Consider the following 14071-nt stretch of genomic DNA (forward strand, 5'->3'; position numbering starts at 1 on the left):
TAGATATATACTTATAATATTAAATAGGCGGTTTAAGATCTTAATAGTTAAAATAGATAAGAAGAAGAAAGTTAGTTCCCTCCTTTAGATATTAATATAAAATGCTTACTATAGTAATTTCTTAGCTAGAGATTCTAGATCTTTATAACTAAGAGTTAATAAGCCTAATTAGTGTTAGAAATGTAGTTAGTAATACTATTCTAGTATTTTATATCTTTAAATAGTAGCTATTAGAAGATTAGGATATTAAAGGTCTTAATGATAAGATATGATTCTATAAGTTAGATATAATATTTAATAACTCTAAGATAATAATAGATTAGATATATTATTTTAATAAATACTCCTTTACTATCTATATTAAGTTCTAATAGTATAATATAAGCTTTAAGGAATGGTTTAGTTATAACTATTATAACTATATATTATAAATATAACCTGACCCGACCTATAATAGGCTATAGAGGGCTATACTAGGCGCTAATAGGTATAACCCTATAAATAATAGGTATAGTTAGGGTATAGCTAGAGGAACAAGTGGCCGATTTAGGGTATAAAATATACCTATTAGACTATAGATCCGAGAGGGAGGTTTTAGCTCCCTAAGGATTAGTCCTCTAAATAACTTACCTACCTACCCTAGGAAGATAATTGACTCTCCTACCTATAAACCCTACTCGAACCTATCTAGTAGGCCCTATAATAGTACTACCTCTATACCAAGTTAGCCTAGTAATAGGCCCTTCTAACAATTTCTAATCCTTCGCACCCTTTGTCACCTAAGATAGTACCGTCACCTAGTCGTTTGATGCCCTTAGCGGTAGAAGGGGGATCCTTAAGTTAAAGCGAGACTCTTTCAGCCTAGTATCGACTATAAAACTATTTCAAACCCCCTCTATATATCCCTACGTTATCTGTATCGGACTCTTCGCTATTAAACCCTAATCGTGAGGAGCTGGTTTGTAACTTAGAAGGTCAAGTCAAGGAATTAGAAAGACTATAGTAACTATAAGATCAAGAAAAGTTCTTACTTGAGAAGTTAGGATTATTAGAATATCCGAAAACTTTAAAGCGACCTTAATCCTTAACCGAATCCTCTAACTTAAATGATTTAGGACATTACTCTAAGGCTATTAAGGTTATTAACTTGATTTGGTTTACTAATACTATAACCTATTATCGGCGTTAAGAGTAGTTCTAGGATTTATAACGTGCCTTCTAAGGAGACCCTAGGTAATTTAAAATATTATAGAATCGTATTCTATTTATACTTAATTATATAGATAAATAACCCTAAAACCATTAGTATAGTTACTATTAGAACGTATTAACTAAGGAATATAAGTAGTTAGAAAATAGCTAGACATTATTTGAGGAGTAGATAAATACCTATATAATTAATCTTATTAATTAGGCCTCTTAAGCTATAAAAGCATTAAACTTAGCTTACTAGCGAAACGAATAGTCCCTATAGGACCTTTATTACTATTTCGAATTACTAGAGGCCTAATTCCCTCGCCAAGATAAGAAAAGCTAGGCTTTAAGCTTCTATACCAAATTATCGCCTTTCCTTATCTAATATATTAATCGCTATTATACCTATCGCCTAGAAACGCGAGAAGGAATGGTATAACTAGCTTCGTAAATCTGATATAGCTTCTAGCGGCCAAATCGTATATAGACTAGCCCCTTTTTACCACCGACTCAAGATTAACTACATTATACACTAAATATATTACGCTCTCGTATATTACTCTTTTATTATTATATAGACCCTATAACGAAACATCCTCCTACTCTACCGAACGCTATAACCCCTATAACTACCCCTACTCCTAAGTCCTAGGGTAGTAACTTGTATTTCTAGTATAGAAAAGAGGGACACTTTTCAAGGGACTACCTAGAGGTACCCTAGGTTAGCACCTACCGGCGGGGTTAGTACCCTAGTTGCCGCGGTTTAGGACGTTCTTACTAGGGAAACGGGCGCTATTCGCGGTAGACCCTAATACTATAGGAACGCCTATAGGGGATAATATCTAGAGGGAACGAATATATATAGCTATTACTATAAGTATATAAAAAGGCGTTATAATTATAGTAGATTTAGATTTATATATAGAAGTTAATATTATTAATTTTACCTTTATTTAAAAATATTAACTAAAACGACTTACTTACGTTCTACCTATAATTCGATAGTTTAATAAGATAACTATATTATCTTATAGGGTATATTAAGTACCTATTATATTAACTAATAAATATAGAATAATTTATTAACTTAATTATACCTATATTACGGTTAGCTATAATACTAAAACTTCCTTAATCCTCCTAGGAATACCTATACTTAGCGACCTTACCATTTTGTTATTTCCTTCGGAAAACTATTAGTAGTTTTTACTAGAAACCGACTTAGCCTGACTCTAATACCTAAAGAGAATAGAAAAGGACTGCTAGAGGGGAGCTCGAGTCTTTATATTAATTACTATTTCGGATATTCCTATAGATCTATTCCTTGATAAAGAAGAGCTAAAATCCTTAGGAAACCTAGAGGAAATCCCTTCTAAGTTACGAGATTTTACCAATATAATAGATATATTAAATTCTAGTATCCTTCTATTGTTTAAGGCAACTAACTATAAGATTAACCTATAACCTGAAACTATACCTCCTATTAGACTAATCTACCTACTATCTCGATATAAACTTAATATCTTAAAAGAATACCTTAATAAGAACCTAGCTAAAGGAAGAATCCGACCCTTAGAGAGTTTAATAGCTAGTCCGGTCCTATTCGTACTAAAGAAGGATAGGAGCCTCTATCTCTATATTAATTACCAGGGATTAAACAAAATCACCTAGAAGAATCGCTACCTATTACTACTTATCTTAGAGATTTTAGACTAAGTATCTAGAGCCTAATTTTTTATTAAACTTGACATTAAGGATACCTACTATTAGATTTGTATTCGAGAAGGAGATAAATAGAAAACCGCCTTCTAGACCTAATATAGGCTATTTAAGTACCTAGTCATGCCATTTAGCCTGACTAATATACCTACTACCTTTTAGAATTATATTTACTAAGTACTTAGAGGGTTACTTAATAAATTTTATATAGTCTACTTAGACGATATTCTAATCTTTTCTCCTAACTATAAAATGTATATAAAATATATCTAGAGAGTCCTTAAACGACTCTAGAAAGTATAGTTATATTGTAAGCCTAGTAAATATTTATTTTACAAAGACTAAGTCGATTTTCTTAGATTTATAATAAATCAACAAGGAATTATAATAGATCCCAAACAGATTATAATAATAAAGGAATAGCTAGAACTATAAACCTATTATAACATTTAAATATTTCTTAGATTTATTAATTTCTATCGAAAATTCATTCGTAATTTTTTATAGATCGCCTACCCCCTAACAAGTCTACTAAAGGGGTTAGAAAAGGGGAGGAAGCTAGGATAAGTCTAGTTTAATCTTAAAGAATAAAAAGCATTTCAAGAAATTAAAAACAATTTCAAATCGGCGCTAGTTCTCTAGTACTTCGATCCTAAAGAGCCGATAATCATCGAAATAGACGCTTTTACGTTTACGATAAGGGCCGTCTTATCCTAGCAAACAAAGGACTCTTAAAAACATCCTATCGCCTTTTAATTAGCTAAGTTCTTAGGACTAGCCTGCTATTATAACACCCTTAACAAAGAAATGATAGTAATCGTAGAAAGCTTTAAATACTAGTGACACTATCTGATAGGGAATCCCTATAGAATTATAGTCTATTTAGACTATAATAACTTATAAGGATTTATAAGATAAACCAAACTTAACGGTTATTAGGTAAGGTAGTATATATATTTATTAGGATTCGATTTTATTATTAAATACTAACCTAGAAAGCGAAACCTAGTAGATAGCCCTTTAAGAAGACTAGATTATAAGGAAGATAATCCTCTTAAGAACTAAAAATAGTTACCTATACTTTAGAATAAGATAGCAAACTATTAGAAGGTATAAGAAGCGTAGAAAGTTTCGTAAGCATTTTAATGCTAGATTAGAGTCTAATCGTTAAAAGTCAATCTAAAGGGATTACATAATATAGAAAAGGCATGCCTTAAAAGAAAGCTAATCATATTATAAAGACAAGCTAAAGAGGTAGTAAGACTAGAATCAGCTTCTACTATCTAGCCATTATAAATACTTAGAGAGTATATCTTAGAGCTCTAGAGATCAGACCCCTTGACTTAAAGAGTAAAGGAAGGCCTAGAGAAAGGTAAGATGAAAAGCTAGTAAGGTACTAGCAAAGCCGAACCGTAGTCTATAGGATCTAATGGTAAATTGCTCTATAAGAGAGCACTTTATATTCCTATAGAAGAAACTATAAGGTAAGAAATCCTCTAGTTATATTATAATAATGTTAGAGCTAGGCACTTTAGGCCTAAAAGAATTAGCAAACTTATTTAAAGGAAGTTTGACTAGGAAGGCCTAGTAAGAGACATTAGAAATTGGTACCAAATATATTATATTTACTAGACAAGTAAACCTAAATAGTATTAGAAATATAGTAGCTTGGAATCCCTACTAATACCTAGCCGACCCTAGTAAGAAATTAGTATAGATCTTATTATAGGTTTTTCTATAGTGAACTTCTAAGCCGAAGAAAAGAATATAGTATTAGTAATTATAGATTAATATACTAAAATAAACCGGTTCTTTACCATTAGTTCGGATATTACGAGCTAAAAGCTTGCTAAACTAGTTTATAAAGAAGTTAAACTTAAATATAGTATATTAGAAGGTTATATAAGTAACTATAGCTCTATCTTTACCTTGTAATTTTAGGTAGATCTCTGCTACCTAAACTAAGTCTATAGAAGGCTTTCTATAGCATTTTACCCTTAAACCGATAGATAGACCAAGTAAAGTAACTAAATATTAATATAATATCTATACTATTTCGCTATAGTAAACCCTATAATTTAAGTACAAACCCTCCCTAAAGTAGAATTTATTTATAATAATGCTATTAACGTAACTATAGGACTACCCCCTTTCTAAGCATTAATAGGATATAACCTTATAATCTTATCGTGAATCGGAGACAATTTGCTAAAAGGGAGGTACCACCCTAATATAGTAGAATAGATCAAAAAGTTATAAGTATTACGAAGGTAGCTAGAAGACTATTAGAAAGAAGCTATATAAAGTTATAAGCATTATTACAATAAAAAATATAAGGAAAAGACATTTAGAAGAGGCGATTTCGTCCTACTTTTAACCTAAAATCTTAGACTAAAAATACTAATAAAATTAATACCTAAGTTTCTCGGCCTATTTTAAGTACTCGACCTAGTTAGCTCGTTAGTATATCAACTAGCACTACCTATATAGTATACCTAACTATATAATATATTCCCTATCTTATTACTCGAACTATAGTATCCTTATAGCCGAAACAAGGCAGAACAAATGCCGATGCCTAAGTTAGAAGAGGATAATAAGTAGGAAGTCGAAGAAGTTTTAGTAAAATAGGCTAACGGCAGAACTTAATGGTTCCTAGTAAAATAGAAGGGGTAGCCTTCTAAATTCAACTAGTAGGTAGATATAGAAAATATCGCTAATATATAGGGTAAAGTATATAAGTTCAGGGAGTGTACTATAACTATAGAGCGCCTCTAATACGGTGCTAAGAGGCACGGGAAAAGACCAAGAAGAGGGCGCCCATAGAAAATGCCCGGATATATATCCTAAGAGAGAATACATAAACTAGGGGGGGCGCGTTACCATGGCGATACGCCCTAACGTAGCGATTGAAATACCGTAGAAAAGGGCCCAAGGAAGGCGCCTTAGGAGAGGCCCTAAGCCGTATTACAAAAAACTATATTTCGGGCCGACGTTACACTAAAACTATAATAAAGAAGGCCTTACCAAAATCAATAAAAACATTTATATTATAGTACTACAAACCGATAGAGCGAATCTATAATACTAATTCGGGGCTAAAGGGGTATCTACTTTATATAATTAAAAAAAAATAAAAACAAAACAAAATATAACTACCTATGACAAACCTAACTTAGACTTCTTCTAAAAGGGTTCAGACGAAGGTAAGTAGTGCAGGACAAGCGTACAGGTCATCTAAGGGATTCGGTAAAGCTAAAGGGTTTACAATAATAGAGTTGTCTCTCATAGTAGTACGATGCTATTAGGGGTACTATAATTATAAAGGAGAGTTACTATCACTAGTAAACTCCAGAGTCCACCAGAACGAGTAACTATCTATATATATATATATAACCTTCCCGGATCACCTTAATTAGTCTTTAGTTAGTGATCCTGGTAAGCTGCTTATCGCGATTAGTGACTTTACGCTAATCTTGGTAATTGTAAGCTAGTATACGGTAGGGCTTATAGTGCTCCCTACGTTATAATTAGTTCTTCCCGTCCTTTCGGCTTGATTGGCCTATCCGTGCCGGTAGCCTAGGCGGTATCTACATGTATATTTCCGTGACACGATGCCCTCCCTTCGAGGCTTTCGACCCGAAAGCCCTCTTAGGCCGTTTTAAATAGCGCTAACTCCCTCTTATAACTTGCTCTTGTAAGTTCCCCCCCCCTTGCTCCCTTCCGCCGTTTACTATAGCTAACCGTATAAAGAAACGCTGTTACGATATAACGCGTGAACGTCGTATCTTAGTCGCTATAATTGAGCGAGACGGTTCCGAAACTATACCGTATTCTAACTATTGGCGTGTAACGCCTAAGAAGCGTTATATTATATCGGGAAATTCTAAGAGGTACTTGAATTATACGCGTAAGGGAAAGTCTTACGACGGGCCGAACGTAGCGGATTCCTATAAGTAGCTTCTGTTTGTCCTCTTATTTCCGTTCTAACTTGTCGTAATGTTATATAACTAGCGTAAGCAAGATAGGCTAGAGGAGGAAATTTTAGCGATAGAAGATCTGCTTTAGCAAACTTTAAGCCGCCTTACGCGTTTACGTCGTCAAAAACGAATGTTACGTAACTAGAGTAATAAATTCGTTCGTCGAGGTATACGGGGTTTGGATAAGAAGGACGGGGTGGTGGCTCCGATATCGGACGAACAGGATTTGACAGGTTAGGCGTAGGCGTCGGGCGCCTTCGGCGTGATTGACTAGGAAGTAGTTAGCTTATCCCTAGGGTCGGCTCCTACCGGTACTTCTTCCTTCTTAGATGCCGGTTAGGTTCCTAAGTTAGCCCCTATAGTCGGTTAGGATTCCTCTAGTAGAACTATTTTAGTTTCTTAGGGTAGTTTAGGTTCTTGACTAGCTCTTATAAGTTATCTTCTATTCTAAAATCAAGCCATTTAACTAGATATTATAGTTCCCTATTAATGATATATAAATCTAGGATTTCCTTGACGTCCTATTCTTCCTCTTCGTCTTTTACTTTAATGTTTATAGCGGTCTTGGCGTTTTTCGGTACTGGTTCGAGAAGTGAAATATAAAAAACATCCGTCTATAGTTATATAGATAACGGTAATAATAGTCGGTAGTTAGATATCGAAATTCGTTCTTTGATAATGAAGGGTCTAACCTTCTTAAAGTCTAGCTTTGTGCTTGGTCATTTGGTTTATAGGTTTTGTACGATCAGATAGACTTTGTCTCCCTTCTCTAGGCGAGGTCCCTCGAGCCTGTGTTTATCGTAGTAGTTCTTTATTCTAGTTCTAATAAACTCGAGTTCCTTTTTGAGTTTCTCATGTAATACGTATATCTACTCTACTTTGACTGCTACTCTTGGTATTATAACCTCTAGTCCTTGCCTAAGGTCTGCTTTGTATCCGTAGTTCGTAAAGAACGGTATGACTTTGGTTATTTCTGTTGGCGTTATATTATAAGCGAGTTATACTATTAGTAATAGTATAACCTAGTTATCTTGCTAGTAGTTAATGTAGGAACGGAGGTATTACTTAATAACTTGGTTTAGTCGTTCCGTTTGTCTGTTAGTCTATAGGTAATATGCTATTAATAGTTTACTATTAATGCCTAATCGTTATATTAATGCTTACTAAAACTTTAATACGAACTTGGTATCTCTATTAGTAATCTATTCTTATAGCTAAGCGTATATTAATATAACTTGCCGATAGATCACGTCTATTAGCTATTTAGCTATCTAGGACTCCTTATAGGGAAAGAAGTATACCTATTTAGTCAGGCGATCTACTATAGTAAGAATACTATCGTAGATTACTCCTATAGCTATATCCTTAGATTCTAGTAGTTTCGTAATAAAGTCTATCGTAACTAAACTCTATAGTTTGTTAGCTATTAGCAATAGCTAAAGTAGTCCGTATGGCTTATATCGTACTATCTTGCTTCGATTGCAGATATCATAGCTCTATATAACTTCCTTGACTCGTGCCGTTAATTGTAGAAAGTTATAGTATTTCTTGACTTATATAATAGTCTTCGTAACTCCTTTGTATCCTCCGAGTTTCGACTTATAGAGTTCTTAAATCATTTATAGCTATTGGTCTTTATTATAAATATACGCTTTGCCTCGGTACTAGAGTTTCCTATCTTTTTCTTCTACTTCGCTAGGTACTACTAGTCTAGGTATTACTTGATATTATACCTTGTTGATCCTTTCTTCTCGAAAGATTACGTAACATTCTAGGAACGAGTCGAGTAGATCATCTTCTATAGGTGTCTACATTTCGTGATATAGCGTTCTATCTATTCGTTCCTTAAATAACGGTGGTGTTGTTTCCGTTCGTCCTTCTGTATAATCTGTTCATCGGCTTAAAGTGTCCGCTTGTACATTTTCTTTGCCTTTCTTATAGCGGATCTCGAAGTTAAATTCTATAAGGAATTCTGCCTATTGTATTTATCGTCCGTTAAGCTCCTTTGTCGTTATAAAGTACCATAGATTCTTGTGATCTATATATACTTATACTAGTTCGATCGTACCACTAAGATATGGTCACCATTCCTTAAAAGCTTCGATAATCGTAAGTAGTTTCTTATTATAGATTAGATAGTTAAGATATAGTCTGTCGAGCTTCTTTGAAAAGAAAGCTATAGGATATAGCTTCCCTTACTTATCTTGTTATCCTAACTATCCTTCGATAGTATAGTCTAAAGCGTCCGTTTCTACTTTGAATGGCTTCTTAGGGTCTAGTAGTACTAGTACTAGATCCTCGGTAATAACGTTACAAATCTACGTAAATACTTGCTTGTATCGCTCTTCCTATTAGAACTTAGCGTTCTTCTTAGTAAGCTCGTATAATAATTGTACGATCGCTCTAAAATTCCTAATAAATATCTGGTAGAAGTTTATAAACCTAATAAAACTTCGTACTTCTATAACTAACGTCGGTCGTAGCTAATCTTTAATAGCTTTAACCTTTAAGGGTTCTATCCAAATTTGTCCTAGGGATATCTCGTATCCTAAAAACACCGTCTACTTAACGTGAAATTCGCTTTTCTCCTTATTAACTAATAGCTTATATATATATAACGTATCTAGTACTACTCTTATATACTTCTGGTGTTCGTCTATTATCTTAGAGAAGATAAGTATATCGTCAAGATAATATACTATAAATTTGTCAAGAAAGGGTCGGATAGCTTGATTAATTAGGGCTTAGAACGTTACTAGTACGTTCGTAAGTCCGAATAGCATAATAAGGTACTTATAGTAGCTATAGGGTATCCTAAAGGCCATTTTCTACTCGTCGCCTTCTTTGATCCATATATAGTTATAGGCCGATGGCAAGTTAAGATATATAAAATATTAGGCTCCTAATAACTAATCTTAGAGCTATAAGATTAGCGGTAACAGGTATCGGTTTTTTACGGTCTATTTATTAAATTGCCAATAGTCGACGTATAACCGTAGCTTTCCATCTTTCTTAGGTATAAATAGGATTAGGTAGCCTACTAGCGATGTTAATAGGCAGATATATCCTCTTCGAAGATTCTCCTCTAGATATCGCTTAAGTTCTTCGTTCTACGTCTAGCTTATATAGTAGATCTTAAAGAACTTTAGTTATACTCCTTCCTTAAGCTTGATCTCGTGATCCTATAGGCCGTGTTCTGGTAATCCTTCTAGATACTTCGGTTCGAATGCTAGGTATCCTTCGTACTCCTTTGGTACTTCCCTAGTCTTGTCTCGTTTTTCTGTTTTCTAATAGTATACGAACTTAGTTCCGTCTATAGCGATACTAGCGATTTCTCCTGTCTTAACCTATTGCTCTAATTGTAGTGCTCCGTATTTGTCAACGGAGAGAACAGCTATTAGCGGTTTAGCTCGTTCCTCCTATCGTAACGTTGGTGTCGTTATACCGCTTCTTCTAGAGTCTATAGTGGTCTGTCTGCCATTGCCCGTCTCTTGCGGTGGATCCGTAGGACATGCCTTCCCTTGAGCATTGTCCGCTCGCGATCCTTGTATGCTCCCTATTATACTGGTCGAATATGACTCTATCTAGGGTTGTAGGTAGCTACTATTCTTCTAGCTAATGTCCGGGTTGTAGTCTTTATACTATAGTAATCCTAGTATTATATCTTTATTGTCGCTTATATCTATAATGCTAAATACGACTACTATAGTCTTCCCTACTATAGTAATATCGATTGGTTCGGTCTCCCTATATACCTATTACGTTAGGAATAGCCCTTTGACTATACTATACTTCCATTTTATCCTCTAGGGTATCTATAGCTAATTTACAAGTATTAGTGAAATTAGGTTTATCTCTACTCTACTATCTATTAGTATAAGTATTTTATACTGCTTCTATTATACCGTTATCTATAGTTGCTTGTCTTACTATCGTCATCCAAAGATTACAGTAATTTCCTATATTTCTACTAGGAGGTCTTGATATAGTAGTCTCTTACGCTAGTTCCTCTTATATTATACTATTACTCGCTACTATATAGGTATTAATGGTTTTCGGGCCCCTCGAAGGGCCCTAACCCGTTTCCTAGGTCGGTGCTAACCTCTTTAATTATTTGGCTAATAGTAGCTTCGTCGATCGTTCTTATTTCTATAAGCCATTAAGTGCTTATAGCTTCCTACCATTAGGTCCGTTTTGCTTTTCGTCGTATAGTCTATAGCTTTATCTAAAGCTCCCGAATTCGCGATTTCTTTTCGTCCGCGTAATAGAGACAATCGTTGCTCTAGCATAAGTCCTATATATCTCGTCCTATTCCGTAGTGCCTAGGCTAGGCTTGTCTTGGAACTACTATAATACCTTCTAGACTCTAGGTTTCGATCTTCTAGAGTAATTTGGCCGCTCTATTTCCCATGTCGTAGACCTATTCTATAGGGCGTAAACTTCTATCCCTATCTTCCTATTAGGTTAGCTAGTGATTGTTTTCGAATTTGTTACGGAAGTAATATTGGTATTTATATACTATATACTAGAACTAGGGCACTTATATATATACCTTATATTAAGGGTATAGTTATATAGCGTCGCCTAGAAGATATTAGAATTCTTTTCTAAATCCTTCCTACTATATATAGACTATAGGTATCCTAATACTAAGGTAGGAATGTTTCTTCTAATAGCTTTCCTATATATGTTTATCTTTTCTATAGTTTATATATATAAACTAGTACTCTAGGTTCCATATATTATAGCTAAGTTACTAATCGTTAAAGTATATAGTATAACTATCGGGTCTATCATATATCATAGGCTATTCCTCTTTGATAGTTTCTACGATACGTTAGAGTTCTCTTATTTCGTCCCTTATCTCGTTGCTCTACTGGGCAAGTCAAGTTAGGCATCTATCTCGTTCGCGTAACTCTATATTAAGCCGGAAGACTTCGTTACGGTACCATTTAATCTATTCCTAAAGGAACAAGATGTTCGGTCCGGGTTGGTCGACTCCTTAGGTGTCGGTTATCTATGATCTATCCCGTCTCTACATGACCGTAAAACCCTACTGCCTTAAGGCTAGGAGAATCGAAATCGGTGGCGTATACTCCCCTACTATATCCTATTTGGCAATGCCTGTCTTGGGGTCTATAATGACTAGTTTGGAGTACGGCGTCTGTTCGTCTTCGCTATTATTATCGTATTTAAGATTGTCTATATTACTATCCCTGTCTTTGTAGCTTGTAGCTATTACTTTAACGATATCTTTAGTTTCGTTAATAACTATAGTTTCCTTTCCTAGGACTGGTTTCTAATCTTTCTTTAGGCTTTGACATTCTTGCTTATAGTATCCTTTCTTTCTATAGTTATAGTAGGTAGTATTAGACTTATCTTTAGCTATCTTCTTCTTGTCCTACTTCTATACTATATCTATATCTATAGCTCTAAGATATATCCTATACGAGGTACTAACGTATACTCGCTTTTTCTTATCATTAGCCTTAACTATAGTTCCGTTTATTCGACCTCGTTTCTACTATTCCTATATATAGAGCCGATCGTCGATTCTAATAGCCTATATAATATATTTATCTAGCGTTTTAAGCCGGTTATACTTATATAGCTCGTCTTTAACCTTTTCCTTTAAGCCGTTATAAAATAGTTATATTAATACCTTGTCGTTAAGCTAAGACTTAAGTATATCCTATCTAAACTATATAATATAGGAGGCTACTAACTTGGTCTATTAGAGATTAGCAAGCCTTTCTTACATATAAATCTTCTCATCTTTATCGCTAAAGACCTTCCGAAGCTCTTCTTCGAAACGGTTATAGGATCGGAAGATTACCTATATAAAGGCGTCTCGGTTATCCTTATCTTCCTTAGTAAGGTAGTCGTTCTATATAGGTTCAAACTATCTAAGTACCTTACCCTCTAGTCTCGTAGCTACATAGAGGACTTTGGCTTTATCATCTAGAAACTTGTCATTATTAAGCCGGAAGTAGGATCGGAGGTTTGTTAAAAACCCTACGAGATCCTCCTTAGTTCCTCCGTATTTGCCAGGTAGTTCGATCTTAATATAGCTTACTTTGGCAGTCTCGAGCGCCTTGATTTTAGTATAGGCCTCGTTAACTAGTTTCTGTAAGTACTTTTCGCCGTTCTCGAGTTCCTTGATTCGAGCTTAAGTAGCCTTGTCTCTCTAGTCTAACTCCTAGATTTGCTACTAGAGTTAACCAAGCTAGGCGAGCAGCTATTCGGCCGTAACGTTAGTAGCTATATCGATGTCGAGGTCGAAGTTACCTCCATTCTAAACCATAACAGAATAAAGGGAGTGATAGCAATGTATAACGAACCCAACTCAGACTTCTTCTAAAAGGGTTTAGACAAAGGTAAGTGGTATGGGATAAGCGTATAGGTCGTCTAAGGGATTCGGTAAAGCCAAAGGGTTTATAACAATAGAGTTGTCTCTTATAGTAGTGCGATGCTATTAGGGGTACTATGATTATAAAGGAGAGTTACTATCACTGGTAAACTCTAGAGTCTACTAGAACAAGTGACTATCTATATATATATATATAACCTTCCCGGATTACCTTGATTAGTCCTTGGTTAGTGATCCTGGTGAGCCGCTTATCGCGATCAGTGACTTTACGCTGATCTTGGTGATCGTAAGCCAGCGTACGGTGGGGCTTATAGTGCTCCCTACGTTATGATTGGTTCTTCCCGTCCTTTCGGCTTGATTGGCCTATCCGTGCCGGTGGCCTAGGCGGCATCTGTATGTATATTTCCGTGACACTACCTTAAAAACCCTGTTAAAACCTACTATAAGAGATAAACTCTAAATCTATTATATATTTATTAAGGAAGCAGGCTACTTTATCCTTACTACCTAGAGCCCTTACTATAAGTATACCTAGTTTAGTAATAAACTTGTACTTAGCTATTTACTAAGTAATATAGCCCTTGTTAATAGGCTCTAGATAAGGTAGTAATAAATGCTACTAAATTATAAGATCTTATAGTACCTATACTATATTAGTAAATAATTAGGTAGACCGAAACGCGACTAAACCTACTATACTAGCGTTAAACTTAGGCTATAGGTTAGCTGCTATAATCATATACTTGCGATCGGTTACGAACTTACTATATACTAGCTATTATTCCTATAAATATATTAGTATCTACGC

This window comes from Thermothelomyces heterothallicus (genome assembly GCF_042370625.1).
Source record: "Thermothelomyces heterothallicus CBS 202.75 unplaced genomic scaffold P884_scaffold_4, whole genome shotgun sequence".
NCBI lineage: Eukaryota > Fungi > Ascomycota > Sordariomycetes > Sordariales > Chaetomiaceae > Thermothelomyces > Thermothelomyces heterothallicus.